The following is an 18,810-nucleotide window of genomic DNA, read 5'->3' on the forward strand; positions in this document are numbered from 1 at the left end:
GAAAATATTTGCAAATGATGTGACCTGCAAAGGATTAATTACCAAAATATAAAAATGACTCATGCAACTCAACAACAAAAAAACCAAAAAACCCAATTGAAAAATGGGCAGAAGACCTAAATAGACATTTCTCCAAAGAGGACATACAGATGGCCAATAGTCATATGAAAAGATCCTCAACATAAGTAATTATTAGAGAAATGAAAATCAAAACTATAATGGGTACCACCTCACAATGATGATCAGAAAGACTGTCACTGAAAATTCTGCAAATAGCAAATGCTGGAGAGGATGTGAAGTAAAGGGAAGCCTCCTGCACTGTTGGTGGGAATATAAGTTGGTACAGTCACTATGGGAAATAGTATGGAGGGTACTCAAAAAATTAAAAATAGAGTTGCTATATGATACAGCAATCCCACTTCTGGGCACATATCCAGACAAAACTATAATTTGAAGACATATATGCACCCCAAAGTTCACAGCTGCACTATTGACAATAGCCAAGGCATGGAAGCATTCTAAATGTTCATTGATGGATGAGTGGATGAAGAAGATGTGGTACATATATATGATGGAATATTACCCAGCCATTTGTAACAACATGGATGGACCTAGAGAACAGACATGTGGTTACCAAGATGGTGGGGGGCAAAAATGAGGGAGGGAAAGATTGGGAGTTATGGCTTAGTAGATACAAACTATTATATATAGTAGGAATAAACAAAAAAAGTCCTATTGTGTAGCACAGGAAACTATATTCAATATGCTGTGATAAACCATAATGGAAAAGAGTATGAAAAAGAAAAAAATACCTCAAGACAAATGAGATACTGATAAAGTGAAATGGCTCCAGAATACATTGATCACAATGGTGACAGAATCTTGGAATGATGTCCTTTGACAAAATGCTAAAAGAATGGCAGTAAATGGATACAGACTTTAGAGGACCTGAAGCTTTTACATTATACTCTTGGGAGATTCTCATATTTTACATTAAGTACTATCATATTAACTCTAAGCAGATTTGATTAGTTAGAGTTACATATTTTAGTTCAAGAGAAACCATTAAAAACAAAGGTACTGCTATAAAGCAGTAGTTGAGTTAACATGAAATAAAGTGTCCTGAGACATGTCTCTACAATATTTTCTTAGCCTCTTTGCTGAAAACTCCATCTTGTCCTGCTTTACTTTACCCCATCTTCCTGCTTGGAAAACAGTCGCAGTGCTGGTAAATGACTTAACTTAAGAACAAAGACCTAAAGGCATAAGTTATTCATAGGGTCAGCTAAAAGAGGATTTAATGCCTTGGTCTAGGCACCCTGGACCTGTGTAGATTGGCATGCTGTTTGCACAGAGAGATATGCCCTCTTAAGAATAAAAGAAAGAGGAGCCTCATGGCCCCAAGGGGTTTATGAGGGGTCATTAGCAGGATATGCATTAGCAAGGAGAACTGAAGTGCAAACATAGGCACACAGGGTTGCTGCAGATAGGTACACTGTCTGCAGAAGCAAAATGGTAATTCTCTAGATACTATGCATAGATAGCTGATGCCAAGCTACCTCGAATGCTAATGATTGTTAAATGCCTAAAGGTCAGAATAAAAGCTTAATCAGCAACCGGCTATGTGACTTTTAAAATAACTTAAAAAAACCTATATCCTGCACCTACAACCCCCTTCTCACTTGACATAATCCTAAAGAACACAATAAAAGCAGTGTGGTTTCTTGAGGCGGTGCTCTTGGTCCCTGAGACCTTGAGTCCCCTGGTTCCCACCTTTACTTAAGATAAATGTGTCTGTGTCTTGTTTTATGCTAACTTTTTTCCTTAAGTTTCACAGCACCCGTTCTTCAACCCCATCCTGCTGAGCTGGTCTCGGCAATAAAGTATATTTAATTAACTCAAAATAAGCCAGAAAATGCTTAAATAAAGGAATAAAATATTCCTACAATATAAGTAAACAATAAAAGTATCTAATTCTTCCATCAACTTTTGATAATGAGGTTTTTATAACTCAAAATTAAATTACAGATTTTTTTAAAAAAATCTCCTTTTTCTTGTTAGGTTTTATTTCATATATTTTACTTCATATATTTTTCATTTATAATTAGTATGAAATTCTTGCTTCATTGACTCATTTTTATTGTCTTTGTTTCTTGTAAAACTATTAATGAGGTCTATTTTGTCTGAAAATAAAATACTCATTTCAGATTTTTTAAAAGGAGAAATTGACAATAACTCAATAATAGCAGGGGACTTTAACACCCCACTTACATCAATGGACAGATCATCCAGACAGAAAATCAATAAGAAAACACAGGCCCTGAATGATGCATTAAACCAGATGGACTTAATAGATATTTATACGACATTCCATCCAAAAGCAACAGAATATACATTCTTCTCAAGTGCACACAGAACATTCTCTAAGATTGATCACATCCTGGGCTACAAATTAAACCTTGGTAACTTTAAGAAAAATGAACTCATACTAAGCATCTTCTCCGACCACAATGCTATATAACTGGAGATCAACAAGCAAAAAACTGCAAAAAAACAGAAACACATGGAGACTAAACAACATGCTACTAAGCAATCAAATGGATCACTGAGGAAATCAAAGACGAAATAAAAAAATACCTAGATGCAAATGACAACAAAGATATGACATTCCAAAACATATGGGATACAGCAAAAGCAGTTCTAAGAGAAAAGTTGATAGTAATACAAGCCTACCTCAGGAAACATGAAAAAGCTCAAATAAACAACCTAACTTTACATCTAAAGCAGCTCGAGAGAGAACAGACAAGAAGGAAAGAAATCATAAAAATCAGAGCAGAAATCAATGAAATAGAAATGAAGAAAACCATAGAAAAGATCAAGGAAACGAAAAGCTGGTTCTTTGAAAAGATCGACTAAATTGATAATCTCTCAGCCAGACTTATCAAGAAAAAAAGAGAGAGGACTCAAATCAATAAAATTATAAATGAAAAAGGAGAAGTAACAATGGACATCACAGAAGTACGAAGGATCATAAGAGACTACTGTATGCAACTATATGCCAATAAAAAAGAAAATCTAGAGGAAATGGACAAATTCTTAGAAAAGTACAATCTTCCAAGAATAAACCAAGATGAAAGAGAAAAGATGAATTGACTAATCACAAGTACTGAAATTTAAACTGTGATTAAAAAACTTCCAACAAACAAAAAATCCAGGACCAGATGGCTTCACAGGCAAATTCTATGAAACATTTAGAGAAGAACTAACACCTGTCTTTCTGAAACTATTCCAAAAAACTGCAGAGGAAGGGACATTCCCAAACTCATTCTATGAGGTCACCATCACACTAATACCAAAACCAGACAAAGATACCACAAAAAAAAGAAAATTACAGGCCAATTTTACTGATGAACATAGATGCAAAAATTCTCAACAAAATGCTAGCAAACCGCGTCCAATAATACATTGAAAGGATTGTACAGCATGATCAAGTACGGTTTATTCCAGGGATGCAAGGTGATACACCACATTAACAAATTGAAGAATAAAAACCATTTGATTCTCTCAGTATCTAAAAACAGAAAAATGGATTAAATAAAGTGAAATATATACCTATAACGGAATATAATTCAACCTCAAAAAAAAAGGAAACTTACAAATGTGATGACATGGATGAAACTGGAGGACATTATGCTAAGTTAAATGAATCTGGTATAAAAGAACAAATACAACATGATGCCATTTACATATATTAGATATATAAAATAGTCATTTTTCAGTAAAATCCTGATATACAAAAATTTTAAATACAAGATATGAAGTGACTATTTTATTCAAGCAAAATAGACAAACTTATAGAAGCAGAGAGTAGAACGGTGGTTGCCAGTGGCTAAGTGACAGGGTAAAAAGGGAAGAACTAGTCAAAATGTACAAAGTTTCAGTTATACAAGATGAATAAATCCTAGGGATTTACTGTACAGCATCAAGTCTATAGTTAAAACATCTGAAATGACTTTTATTTTCAGATGAAATAGACTTAATTTTGTGCAAGCAAAGAATTTATAGGCCGATTTATTTAATAAACATAGAAACAAAAAACTTAACTGATATAAACTCAGTAATGCATAAAAATGACACACATGACTAATTGGGGTTATTTCAGGAAATAAGGGTTGGCTTGACGTTTGAAAAAAAATTTTTTTTTTTCCTTTTTAGGGCCCCACCCACAGCATATGGAGTTTCCCAAGCCAAGGGTCAAATCAGAGCAGTAGCTGCCGGCCTACATACACCACAGCTACAGCAATGTGGGATACAAGCCATGTCCACAACCTACACTGCAGCTCACGGCAATGTGAGATCCTTAACCCACTGAGCAAGGCCAGGGATGGAACCTGCATCCTGATGAATACTAGTTGGGTTTGTAACCACTGAGTCACAATGGGAACTCCAACATTTGGAAATTTAATCACGGGAATTCCCGTCGTGGCTCAGTGGTTAATGAATCCGACTAGGAACCACGAGGTTGAGGGTTTGATCCCTGGCCTTGCTCTGTGGGTTAAGGATCCGGCGTTCCGCTGAGCTGTGGTGTAAGTTGCAGACGCGGCTTGGATCCCACGTTGCTGTGGCTCTGGTGTAAGCCAGCGGCGACAGCTCCGATTGGATCCCTAGCCTGAGAACCTCCATATGCCATGGGAGTGGCCCTAGAAATGGCAAAAGGACAGAAAAAGAAAAAGAAAAAGAAAATTTAATCAATGTGTTATACCTTATTAAAAGAAAATAGAGAAAAATAATATTTCAATCCATTCAGCAGCAAAAGCATTTGGCAAAATTCAACACTCTTTCAATGATAAAACGCTCAGAAAATTTGGAATTCAAGGAAACTTCCTCAATTTGATAGAGATTATCCATAAGACCCTGAGGTAATCAGACATAATACTGAATGCTTCTCACATAAGGTTAAAAGTAAAAGAAGGATGGTATGCTTACCACTTTCATTCACCATACATGAAAGGAAGTCCTTACCAATACAAAAAGGCAAGTGAAAGAAATAGAGGCAAAAGATTTGAAAAGAAAATTAAAACTTTAACTATTCAGATTATTTATATAGACTATTCTAAGGATTAAAAAATACTATAGCAATGAGTTCAACATGCTCCCAGGTAGAAGGTCCATATACAAAATCCTATTTTACTTTTAGGTAAAGCAACAAACAATTGAAACATGGAAGGAAAAATAAAAATTATATTTAAAGCGATATCTAAATATGAAGCAATTGAGGGAGTGGGTTGAGGATCCAGTGTTGCTGTGAGCTGTGGTGTAGGTCAGGGATCTGGCATTGCTGTGACTGTGGCATAGGCTGGCAGCTGTAGCTCTGACTAGATCCCTAGCCTGGGAACCTCCATTGCCATGGGTGTGGCCCTAAAAAGACAAAAAAAAAAAAAAAAAAAAAAAAGACATTTTGATATCTGCAGTATAGAGACAGGTTGATGAATCTAAATGGTAAATTCAGATATTGACTCATACTTTCAAGGTCAAATGACTTTCAAGAAAAATGCCACAACAGTAAAATGAAAAAGGAACTATATTCTAGATAATGCTGGAACAACATATCTATGATCAATAAGTTGTTTTATATGTTATATAGATGTTTGAAAATCTGTCAAAATTATCTAATATTTTAAATCCCTTTTTCTTAAGCTGATTAAAATTGCTAAGTTATTACACAGTACTCATCTATTAGTTTTAACAAATACACTGAAATCCCATTTAGCAAATAGAAAATTATATATATGTATTTAGGTTGTTTCAATTTTGGCTATTATAAATCATATTTGGAGTTCCTTGGTGGCCTAGCAGGTTAAAGATCTAGTGTTGCCACTGCTGTGGCTTAGGTCACTACTGGGGCATGGGTTCGATCCCTGGCCTGGGAAATTCTTCATGCTGTGGGTGCAGCCAAAAAAAAAAAATCATTGTACATAACAGTTTTTTTTTGTTTTTTTTTTGTTTGTTTGTTTTTCCAAAATGGCATTCTCAGCACAGATTTCAAGGGATGGAATTACTGTAAACAAAGTTTTCACTCTTTGAAGCCAAACTGCTTTTCAAAATAGCTATTCAAAGTTACATTGTCCTAGTATATTTTGAAGAAGCTGAATCTTAATCATTAATAGATTATAAATAGAACAATAATATAGTCTCAATTATAATTCAGGAGAGAGAAATGAGACTAGACACAGTAAATATAATTACAAATTTCTTAATCAGACAATGCAGAAAATGATATGAATATACACAACAATTGAGCAGCCCTTGACATCCATTCATAATTTTTCTAGAATATTTAATTAATATTTATTAGTCACCCACTCTGTTTCAGGCAATATGCTCGATATTGAACTAATTTAAACTCCAGAACTTGTGTTCCAACAATAAAAGCCAAAACAAGATGCCCATATTTTGAGATTTAAAAATGTTTTGTAGTAGTTAGGGATGAAAATCCCATTTTCAGCCTTGATGACTAAGTATACTATAGGTCATTTATGAACCACATTTCTTGCACTTTTGCTGAATCCTTACACCCATAATTTCACCTGAATAACTTTAATCTCTTCCTTCAAGTGTCAGCATAGATTCAATTTCTTTCAGTAAGTTTTTATGACTCATTTCCAACAGGTAATATACATTTTTTTAGCCACTCTCCTGCCCCCTAAACACAGACAAGGTAACAATGTCTCCAATATAATACTTTAAAAAGAAGCCAACTACAAATCTCAACAGAAAAACTGCAAACCTAAGAATCCCTGAATATATTCTTTATGTATAAGCCTATCGGCCCTCTCCAAAGAAACTTTTTCCCCCACAACCATCTCTCCTATTTCAAATTCCAGCTCATGATCAGCACCTTACCATACCAAGCTGTAAGTATTCCATTTTCCTTCATCTTTCTCTAAGGAAACAAGCTCTAGTTATTCTACTCTTTTGACAGGCTTAGATAACATAATTATGCATTTGCATTTATTGTGGATCATGCAAAGAGATAAATGGAGTACAGGTTTCATCTTGTATTGACTCATGCATCATTTGCCATGAAGTTGATTCAGAGAAACACAGTTATTGCTGTAATTACTTCTTTTAAAAGTGTTTTCAATAACATAAAGTACTGAGTTTTAGAACTGATGGCCTTTTGGGGGAATAGACTTTAAAAGACATTTTTGAAGTTATTTTTTTGTATTGTTTTTTGGTATAAACCAAACACTGTTAAAAGCTGAATCATAATTAGGATACTTCTCTTTAAAAAAAAACTTGTTTTTTATTTATTTATTTTTTTGAATTCCTCGTCTTTTATTTTCACCCCCCCACCCCATCCCAGAGCATCATAGTGGTGTTTACTTGGCCTTGACTTAGAAGAATGAAATCCTGGTCACATTTCTTCAGTGCAGGACAATCAGGCAGAATGTAAAATAAGTCACATAGGAGGAATAGATTTGTATCATTACTCTTAGATTATAGCTTTATTGTTACAAAATGAAAAATTCTTGTCCTTACCTAGCATACATTTGATTAATGACTCTATATAATTCTAATAGATATTATATGCTATATGATGGCTGCATACTTAAGTGCTTTTTCCAAAATGATAAATTTTCTCTTTCATCAGACTTTCTTGTTTAATCCTATAGATTCAGAAATATTTAGTAAAAATTATACAAATAACTGAGTTGTCACAATAATGTCTTGATTTACTTGAAATTTTTGTTATATCTTTGATAATTATTTATAACATAATGACAGAATCTTATTGTCAATCAAAAGATGTTCAGATGATAAAATTAGTAATTTATTTTCCTCAGAGAGAGGGATAATTAAAAAATATTATGTTGAAAAATACATGCAGCCTTTTAACTGAAGGCATATTTTACTAGCATCTGTTTTTTTTTTAATTTGCACTAATTTGTACTTCTTCCACATAAGGTGCCAGTGTAATAAAATTATCATTACCAGTACTATTCTTCTTTGTTGTCAGTGAGTGATTTTCTTCAAGAGCCTGTATAAAAAAGACACCTTGAAAACATTTACAATATTTTGTCTATGACATTGAAATTAAAAACTACCTCAAGACAGCAAAACATCTGTTCTTCACAATTACTTAGCTAATTTTGACTTTCTTTTCGCATTTCCCCACATATTTATAAGTACTTCCAATGCAATTTAATACATGATTATATATATAAAATCATATTTTTTCTTAGTTGTTATAAGATCCATAGGGTAGGGGTTGTCATCTTTTTCCTGTGTATTGCCCTAAGAAAGAGCTGTTATACCAGTCCTTACAGTATTCATACATATATCATGACTACAGCAAGGCAGAAAATTCCTCTTGCACAGACAGACAAGTTTCCCATATTAAACAGGTAGGACTGACACAAAGAAATACATGTTCTCTCATTTGTGTGTGTGTGTGTGAACATATATCTATTTCATTTCTATATTTGTGAGAGAAAATGGGAAAATAAATATTTCAATTTCTTATTACAAATATAAAATGCAATATAACTGCAATATAACCAATTTTAGTAAATATCACATATAACAATTCAACAAATACTTAGCAAAAGTATAGGGGAAAAAACAGAGATTATTGAGAACCATGGTAATGTGTTGACTAACATACAGAGACAAGGCCCAGTTCTACCAGTTACTCCAATAATTTAAGTGAAGAAAGAAAAACTTGTCAATTTATATGGGACTTTTCTCAAAATTTGAATGTAGGCAAATAATTAAAAACAAAATTGTTATCCCTGGCCCTGGAACTTCCACATGCCATGGGTATAGCCAAAAAAAAAAAAAAAAGGAAAAAAATTGTTCAAGACAAGAATATATGGCCAATATCAAACATGTCTTTATGCTAAAAATAGAGTATGATTCAGCAAATTGTAGTCTTTAATCCATAAATCACAGCATAGACAAAAATCTGCTCAATAACTTTTTTTTTTTTTCAGTTTGTTTCTCATGGAATTTTTGGCTATATCATCACTTGGAAAGCGAAGAGATAAAACATGTTAAATTGATTTATAAAAGTTGTCAATCTTTGCTTTTTTTCCTTATAGAGGAAGTTAATGCTCATTTGCTCTTGACTTTAAACATATGCCTAAACTGATTTACTTGGTGGAATCATATTAATTTCATCATCTTATATATAGAGGGCATTTGAATGAATTTATAATTACTTTTTATTTGATAGCAAGTTTTCTTACTACTTCTTTTTAGTATCTCACCAAGACAAGCAGATATTGTCTTTATTGTAGAAAACATGTTATTTTTACCAAAAGGAGAACAAAAGCCACTTCCATATGTGCTCAGTCAATTGTGGTTAATGGTGAATGCGGACTCTTCTGTAGCCCAGTGTTAGATGCTTAAGAAAAGATCACAGTTAGGAATCAGGAGGGCAATGTCTAGTACTACCTCACCCTTACTTAGTCAAAAGGAGGTTCTTCTAGGTAGGGTATCATGGTTGTTAAGACAGGAGTTGTAAAGGTCACAGTAAGAGCAAGGGGAAACTCATAGTTTATGGAAAACGTTGAAGATGAACTAGTATCTCTGCAAAGTTTAAAACTAGACAGGTGCCAAGTTGCAAAAAGTAAGAAAAGGAATAAAAGAGTAAATAGGTCAGGATCAAATAGCAGGTTATGTGGCAATCTGGCATGATCTTCAATAAACAGAACTGCCAAGGCTTCTAGGAATGAATATCACTGAATGGGGGTATGGCAGGAAGGAGACCAAAAAAATAAATGCATTCAGAGTAAAAACCTTTAAATACAGGTGATGAAAGAATTGGGACAAAGATTTGAGAATGGGTGGTCCATCATCTAAGCAGATCTCAAGAGAAAAAATGTGGAATGAAATGAGCCATGTCTGACCCCAAATGGCTTGTAGCTGAGTGTAATTCAGACTAGGCAGGTAAACTTTTTGTAGTGAGTTGGTAGAACTTCTGGCATTACTATGAGTTTCCCAAAAATATGTTGAAGGAGGAAGTTGACAAATATAAGTGAGCAGGAAATAGCTGTTGGCTGGATAAGGCTCATGACCGCCATAACTCTATTGGCTTAGATATGTAAGGTAGACGAGGTACGTTCTTTCCTGTTTAGATTTAATCCAAAGTCTATCCCATCTTTTCTCATATGATAAAAATAACTTTTATTCGACTTGATTCAAGGAAGATTTGGTATCATTTTTGTCTGGGATGTTTATCTCATTTTCCAGATAGTAATATTATTGGAAAAAAAAAAAAAAAAAACCTTCAACTGTAGTTCAAGTGAAATATGTGGCAATTCCAGGCTAAGATACTGTCATTGTGGTTTAAATTACTTGGATGGCTACAGTAAGTCTGTTTGAAGTTTCTCTACAAAGCACTAGACTTCTCTAAAAATCTCTGCATGCATTTTGTTTTTATCAAAAGAAGTTCATTTTGTAGTTGCTAGGAGCATGCACACGTGCACATGTCTGTATATGTGTGTTTACACACACAACATTTTTCTTTTTTTTTTCAGCACTACAGCTATGTTGCAGAGATGGCAAGCTTGTTTCCTTGAACATTTTAAGTCTATAAGTAGCATTAGTATTGAAAGGCAACAGTAAAAAAACAGTTGTTAAATGCTATTATAAAAAAATCCTTTAAAAAATCTGTTTTAAAGCTCTATTGAAATGCTATGGTTTGATGTACTTTCACTATTCAAAGTAGAAAAACCAAAATATTGTAAAAGATCATTCAATACATCTTACAGGCTCTAAAACAAAGGCTATTCAAGGTCAAATTACACTGTTCAATACAAACATTAAATTGAAAGGAAGCATAAGATTTAAGTAATATTCAATGACAGTAAAACAACCCAATCAAAAAATAGGCAGAAAACCTAAATAGACATTTCTCCGAAGAAGACACACAGATGGTCAATAGGCACATGAAAAGATGGTCAACATTGCTAATTATTAGAGAAATACAAGTCAAAAGTTTAATGAAGTACCATCTCACACCAGTCAGAATGGCCATCATTAAAAAATCTACGAAAACAAAAACAAACCAGATGCTAGAGAGGGTATGGAAATGTTAGTTGGTCTAGCCACTATGGAAAACAGTATGGAGTTTCCTCAAAAAAAACTGAACATAGAATTATGATCCATCAATCCGACTCCTGGGCATATATTCAGAAAAACTATAATTCAAAAAGATACATGCAGCCCTATATTCGTAGCAGCACTATTCATAATAGCCAAGACATGGAAACAAACTAGATATCCATTGATAAATGAATGGATAAAGAAGATGTGGTATCTATACACAATGGAATACAGCTCAACCATAAAAAAAGAATGAAATAATGCCACTTGCAACAATATGAATGGACCTAGTTATTATCATACTAAGTGAAGTAAGTCAGAAAGAGAAAGACAAATACAATATGATATCACTTATAGGTGAGATCTAAAATATAACACAAATGAACCTAAGAAACAGAAACAGACTTACAGACATAGAGAGCAGCCTCGTGGTTGCCAAGGTGGGGGTGGGGGTGGGGGTGGAGGCGGGGGCGGGATGGACTAGAAATCTAGGGTTAGCAAATGCAAACTATTACATATAAAATGGATAAACAACAAGGTCCTATTGTATAGCACAAAGAACTATATTCAATATCCTAAGATAAACCAAAACAGAAAGGAATATAAAAAAGAATCTTTACACACACACAAACTGAATCACCATTGTACAGCTGAAATTAATACAATACTATAAACCAACTATACTTCAATAGCACAATATTCTAAATCAATTATCCTTAAGTAAATTTAAAAGTTCAGTTAATTTGATTTTATAGTACCATAAGTAAATGTCAATACAGGTATGTAGGCAAACACTGATAAGTACACTTATTTTTGTATAGAAGTTTACTATGATCAAGAGGAATATTACAGATAGTTTTAAAATTATAATAAAATTTCTAAAATAATCTGTGTATGTATGAACAAAAAGTCTATTTTCAAGCATGTGCAATTGTTAGTGGATTATCTTAATTACATTACAAACAGCCCATTTTAATTTCCCTTTCCCCACACACATGACATAATTAAACCAAAAAAAAAAAAAAAAAGTTTAAGCACCTGAAAAAGAAAGGAAGCTATTTTGGGGAACTTTACAGGGAAAATAGCATTAATAGCTCATACAACTATTATTATATTTTTGCTACTCAGAGAAGCAATTTCTCAGTAAGAGAAATTTATCTCAAGATTTTAGTGACTTGCAATGGATATGTATAAAGAACTTTTCTTGATTGCTTCTGGGACCTTACTGTTCGACATGTGCTCATAGTAGGTATATTTGAGCTGGATCTCAATCCTCTGAAAAGTAAGATGTTCACACAAAATTCTCTCACTGGTAATCCAGCAGAGGTATGCATATTTTTCTTAATTGCCCTTCAATAAGGTTGCTAAAATTAAAAATGGGCTTATTTTTTCAATGGCTTATTTTCTCTTAAGTCTCTATCAGAGTGGTTCAACTATTTTATTTGACTTAGAAAAAGAGGCTTACACAAGAAATTTCTCTATTTAGGTTTCACATTTATTGACTTCATTCAAACCACAAGATGATCAATCCCTAAACCCTAAACAGAATAGTATGACTTTTTCTCTTAAGTTTCCCAAGGGAGTAAAAAACAAACAAACAAACAAATAAAAAACCACTTTATATTCACTAAAAGAAAACCCCATTTTACACAGGTATATATTTGCTTTACTTTTTTTCATCCCAAACTACAAAGGTAAGAATTTTAATAAATACCCTCTATGGATAGAGATGAACAAAAGATAAATCAAACATGATTTAGACAGTGACTATGTCTCTGTAGTTATAAATATCCTACTTCTGAGTTGAAACCACAAAACAATACCACCAGAAGGAGCTTTGGCTGTCTATGACCTGGAGAAATGAGCACTTCACCCAAGATTAGCCTGTTATTGTTTGTATTAGTAACTGTGTGTCAGATTCCTGGTTCTCTGAATGTCTCCACCTCTTCTTCTTACATTTGTTTAATGAAATGGCTAAGAACATAATTTACAACTTCAAATGGACATGGTTTAAATTCTCTTCTGTATCATATGAACTGCATAGATGTGTTATGTAAACTTTCTGAACATCAATCTCTCCATATGTAAAATAGGAATGATTTTGCATCTGCTTCATAGGATTAAGTTTTATTATACATGAAATGTGCTTGACGAGTCCTGGGCATATACTATCTGATCAACAAGTGTTAGTGATTAATCAAAATAGCATATTATATTATAATAATAAGTATCAAGGTATGACTGTAATTATTAACATAACACTTGCTGGGATATGCTTGTGACTATTTTTTACTAGTAGTGCAATTTGGATAGTGACTCAATCTCTTGCTTATTATATCTTAGTGTCAGTGACACATTTTTAATTGGAAAAGTCTGATTTTAAAACATTGATTTAATCTTCTCCCCCAAATCTCAGTGGCTTCAGACAACACACTCTTCTTACCTATGCAACAATCCATAGTCAACAGGTGAGCTTTTAACCATGAAGTCATTCAAAGAATTTAGCTCCTTCAATCTCTGGCCCCTAACATCCCCTAGAGCCTTCTACCCTGCTACTTGAGAAAATCAAATCTAATGAAGGCAAGTGAGTAATCATGAAGAAGTTTTACTGTCTGAATGATAAATTGAATGCAATATTTTGACACCTTTTCCATTGCCCGAACATAGTCATGTGGCCCCATAAAACTGTAGGGGAGACTTGATAGTATACTTGAGTTATCCACTCATGAGGTAAAGGACATGAGCTTTGGTGGGTACATTAATATTGTCTCAGCCATATCAAATGTACAGAGTACTTTGAACTGGAGATTAGAACTTGCCATCTGCCTCTACACAGATTGAATCATGAGCCACTGCAACTTCGGATCCTCAACACCTCCTGAAAGGACCTCAGTGTGACTATTAGGAGTGAGGCAACCTACGCTCGGGAAAAACTGGAAGAATAGGCCTTTGGATAGATATTTTCAGGACAAGATTTTATCAGTCCAATTCTCTCATCTTCTCCTATCTAGAAAAGCATCAAAATCTGTCATGGTGACATCTGCACCTCCTGACTAGCAGAAACCATCTGTAAAAAAAATGTGTTCTTGGTTGCATGTACCTTCCCCCTTTACCAAAATCACATATACTGACACTCTTCCCCATGTCTTTGCAGTGGTTTTTAAGAGCTATCTGAAATGCTGCCTCCTGGTCAACATTGTCCTCTTTTTTCCCAAATAAAACTTAATTCTTAACATTTAGGTCGTGTATATTTTTAAGGCCAACAGTTTAAACACCTGATTCATGTTTAAAAAAATATCAGTGATGAATGAGTGTGATTGAGCACCAGTGAGAGTGATACATATTATCAGATTAAGAAAGCGAGACATAGGTGATTTACCCAAGGTCACCTATGGAGACATCTGAAGAGTCAAAACTCTATTACAGGAATTGTGACCTTGAAACACATGCTGACACTATTTTGCCCTGATACACTACAGCAGGTATGTGCATTCAACATCCATATGTTACAGGTTCTGTCTGATAATGGACTATATCTACATGTTTCTGCAGGTCTGTGTAGGGAGTCCTCCACAGGAAGCTTTGCAGAATGTTGCCTTTGGTTGAAGGAGTCACTTCATTTGGAGTTACCTGGATGATTTTACCCTTTCCTATCCAGTAGGTAAGGTCATTATCTTTAATGAATAACAGAGGTTGTAGTAGTATAACAGCTGAGCTCCCTTGCCTCTTGGTTAAAAAAAAAAAAATGTGATTTACTTCACTATACCAAGCTCCCCACATGGTCAGGCTGAGGACTTCTTCTGAAACCATGTATTTAGATAGCTTCTTCTCTTGCCCTAACCTAATTCCCTTACCCCTTACAGATTTCTCCAGAGAGTACTCCCCCAATAGCGCATTAACATATGGAACCTCATATTAAAGGCTGCTTCTAAGCCAGCTGGAAGTAATGACTTCCTATCGCTGCTGTAACAAATTGCCACAAAAAGTTGTTAAAAATACAAACTTATTATCTTAACAATTCTGTATATCAGAAGACAGACCTGGAATTTAAGTAAAATCAAGCTATTGGCAGGGTTGCATTACTTTCTGGGCACTAAGAGTGGGGAATCTGTTTCCTCAAAATTCCCAGCTTTTACAGGTTGCACATTCCCTAGCTGTAATGGCTTCCATCTTCAAAGTCAGCAATGGTAGGTAAAGTTCTTCTTATATTGCATCACTATGACCTTATCTTCTACCTTCTCTTTTGACTTAATAAGAATCTTTGTGATTATATTGAGTTCATCTGGGTAGTCCAAGTTACTCTCCTTAAAGTCAGCTAATTAGCATCCTTAATTTCCCTTTGCCATGTAGTACTACATAATCATAGGGCCTAATATTATTCTGCCAATTACACCAGAAGAACGAGGGTTAATCCTAGGAAACAGACTCTAGGATACTTGACATGGATCATTCGTGAGTCATAAGGTAACAAGGACCCTATTACCGTTAAAAGGCAGAGTACTGATAGTTATTGATGTATTATCAGCAGTAAATCTATGATGAATTGTAAACATTTGGAAAGTAGTCATTACTTTGTGCATAGTCTCTGGCACCTGAGAGATATGAAGGAAATATTAATTATAAAGGCTGTGGGATGAGTTGTATTACTAAGCACCATCAATATATCTATTCACAGAGAAAATGACAGGCCATGGGTAATTAATTAGTAATTTAAGGTAAGTATGAGTTATAGGGCAGATTTTCAGTAATAAAAAAGAGACACATCTTCTGAAGCTAGAGGGTTGATTGTGCTGACGACCAGGCCCAGATCTTAATATTAAGAGGCACATAACATAAGAAAGCATCAGAGCCTAGAAAAAATATTTATAGTATAGTCTCTGAGCCCTTGTAAAGGGGAGATGACTTGAGAGGAGCTAAGTAGTTTATATGGAGTTAAAAATATTAAATTACCATTTCCTCCTCTATCCTCTTGCCTTGCAGAAGTGATCCATTTACTCTTATAGGGAAAAGCAGTCCCTACCTCCCTTGACTAAAGATTGAAAAAGAGGGCTGAAAGGAGGCAGTGGCATTATAGGACAATGTATGCATTTCTTGGCAGTATGACTCCCCATTTTTCCACCAGATTAATAACTAGGGTCATATCAAAACATGATGCTAGGGCAGATACCAGAGTCGTATAAAAAAGAAACCAGAAGGTTTGAGAAAGACAAATATCATATGGTATCACTTATATCTGGAATCTAATATATGGCACAAAGGAAACTTTCCACAGAAAAGAAAATCATGGACTTGGAGAATAGACTTGTGGTTGCCAAGGGGGAAGGGGAGGGACTGGGACCTTGGGGTAAATACATGCAAAATGTTGCCTTCAGGATGGGTTAGCAATGGGATCCTGCTGTATAGCACTGGGAACTCTGTCTAGTCACTTATGATGGAACACGTAATGTAAGAAGACTTTAGCCATTTGCTTAGCCATATGCCGCTGAGACAAAATAATGCCTTTCTCCTAAGCCAATGGAAGGACATGTCTTATTTGCTGACTACAATTGGCACCATTGAAAAGAAATCTATCTAGATAGAAAGAATATGTTCTTAGTGTATTTGAACACCAGTATCTTTTATAAAATACTGCTACAAGTATATTATTGCTGTAAATCAAGAGGAAGCTGCTCTCTGACTCTGTGATATACAGACATATCTATACAGAATGAAGTTTTATAAGCTTTGCCCTTTTTACAGCTTGGCAAATCTAAATTCTTTTTTCTTCCTGCAGAATAAATTGTTTTCCCAGAATATCGGGGTTAGTGAGTATATTTTTATGAGTTCCAACATAAAGATTGAATTGCCAATGTAATACCAAAAAAAAAAAAGTAACAAATCATTTAGTTGCCTCACTTTCCATTTAAGCCTCGATTATGTGAAGTGACATATCTCAAACTACATGCATAACATTCTGTCAGTATGTATAATTAATGATTTGGGCACTTATACATGGGTAAACCAAAGATTTTAGTGAAACAAATAGTCAAATCTACAGTTAAATGCTTAGAATTATTAGAAACTTTTAAAGTCTATTTTGAGGTTCCTGTCATGGCTCAGCAGCAACAAGCCCGACTAGTATCCATGAAGACACGGGTTCAATTCCTGACATTGCTCAGTGAGTTAAGGATCCAGTGTTGCCATGAGCTGTGGTATAGATTGCGGATGCAGCTCGGACCCTGCACTGCTGTGGCTATGGTGTAGACCAGTAGCTAGGGCTCCAATTCCATCCCTAGCTTGAGAACTTCCATATGCTGTGGGTACGGCCCTAAAAAGAAAAAAAAAAAAAAAAAAGTCTGTTTTTATTCTAATTGGGTGAGAGAAAATTGAGTATTTGAGAAAGTCTCTTTTAATTCTACTTTAAGAAAGATACTCTCTCGGAGACATTTACCAGTACAACTATCATCAAAAACCCATGGAAAAATATATGAAACTTCAAACTAAATGACTTTAGGTGAAAGGATGAGATATTGTTTTGTCAGTCAAATTCTACATGCCAGAAAAGATATTTTACCTTGAACCAGGAACCTAGCGGATAAGAATAAAATACTAGGAAACTGAGATTTTAGGAAACAAACAAACCACCTCTAAGACATAAAGATAATGACCTTTTCCCCCTTACACTGTTTTTTCTAAAATACATGTAACTTTATACTGAAATCACATGCTGCAAACAACTCAGGCAGCAGATCATGCTTTTCAGAATCCTCACTTCAGATGACCTTTATTTTTCTTTCAGATTCTGTTATATTCCTACATGAGCCAGCACTTCTAAAAGAAGAGATTTATAAAGTTGTTTTAAATATTTCAATATTTCTACTTCTTATAAATTAACTTATAAATGAACTGAGAAATGTATTTCGCATATATACGTTTGCCAATATATCTCTTTGGTCATATCAAAATTATAATTTTGAAATTAACACAAAATATATTCCCAGCTGGAGTTCCCGTCATGGCTCAATGGTTAATGAATCCGACTGGGAACCATGAGGTTGTGGGTTTGATCCCTGGCCTTGCTCAATGGGTTAAGTATCTGGCGTTGTGGTGAGCCGTGGTGTAGGTTGCAGACGTGGCTCGGATCCCACATTGCTGTGGCTCTGGTGTAGGCCGACGGCCACAGCTCCGATTCGACCCCTAGCCTGGAAACCTCCATGTGCCACAGGAGCAGCCCTAGAAAGGCAAAAAGACAAAAAAAAAAAAAAAAAAAAAAAAAAATCCAAGTGAGTAAAACTGAATTTTACTTATTTTCTTTAAAGACATAATTCTGCCATCTCTTCCCTAGACAGTAGATCTTGACATGAAATTTGAAGATTCAAATTAAATGGATTTTAATATTTTTCAGTTGTTTCTCTTCATGAGAAATGGTTGACAACTTGAGGAAACTATATGTTCACTGCATCAAATTATGAATGATCTGAGTAATAATACATTATGCCTTTTGTATTGTTCCCTAAAGATTCGTATTTGTATCTTCTTTTTGCTACTCTTGATATTTTAAATCTTTGCTGTCAGGAAAAAAAAATCCAAAAAGTACACCCAGAAACATTTTTAGTCTCTATTTTAAGTTGTGTTGCATTAATAATGATAAACATATAGGAGTTCTTGCTGTGGCTCAGTGGGTTACAAACCCAACTAGTATCCATGAGGATGCAGGTT

At 34.5% G+C, this 18,810-nt stretch overlaps 2 long non-coding RNA genes across 5 annotated transcripts in view; one reads left to right on the forward strand and one right to left on the reverse strand.

The window, feature by feature from the left end:
- LOC146396954 (uncharacterized) overlaps window positions 1-18,810 on the reverse strand; it is a 545,736-nt gene that overhangs the window by 158,499 nt on the left and 368,427 nt on the right. The window lies entirely within an intron of this gene.
- Window positions 1-18,810, forward strand: part of LOC146396955 (uncharacterized) — a 263,099-nt gene that overhangs the window by 73,153 nt on the left and 171,136 nt on the right. Inside the window, exon 2 of the long non-coding RNA XR_014827594.1 lies at window positions 14,665-14,773. This is a non-coding gene — a long non-coding RNA (uncharacterized LOC146396955). The remainder of the gene's footprint in view (window positions 1-14,664; window positions 14,774-18,810) is intronic.

The sequence above is a fragment of the Sus scrofa genome, chromosome 14 (assembly GCF_054392235.1).
Source record: "Sus scrofa isolate SSC_HxYL_T2T_F1_AM1 chromosome 14, Sscrofa_HxYL_maternal_Yorkshire_Landrace_v2.0, whole genome shotgun sequence".
In the NCBI taxonomy this organism is placed as follows: Eukaryota; Metazoa; Chordata; class Mammalia; order Artiodactyla; family Suidae; genus Sus; species Sus scrofa.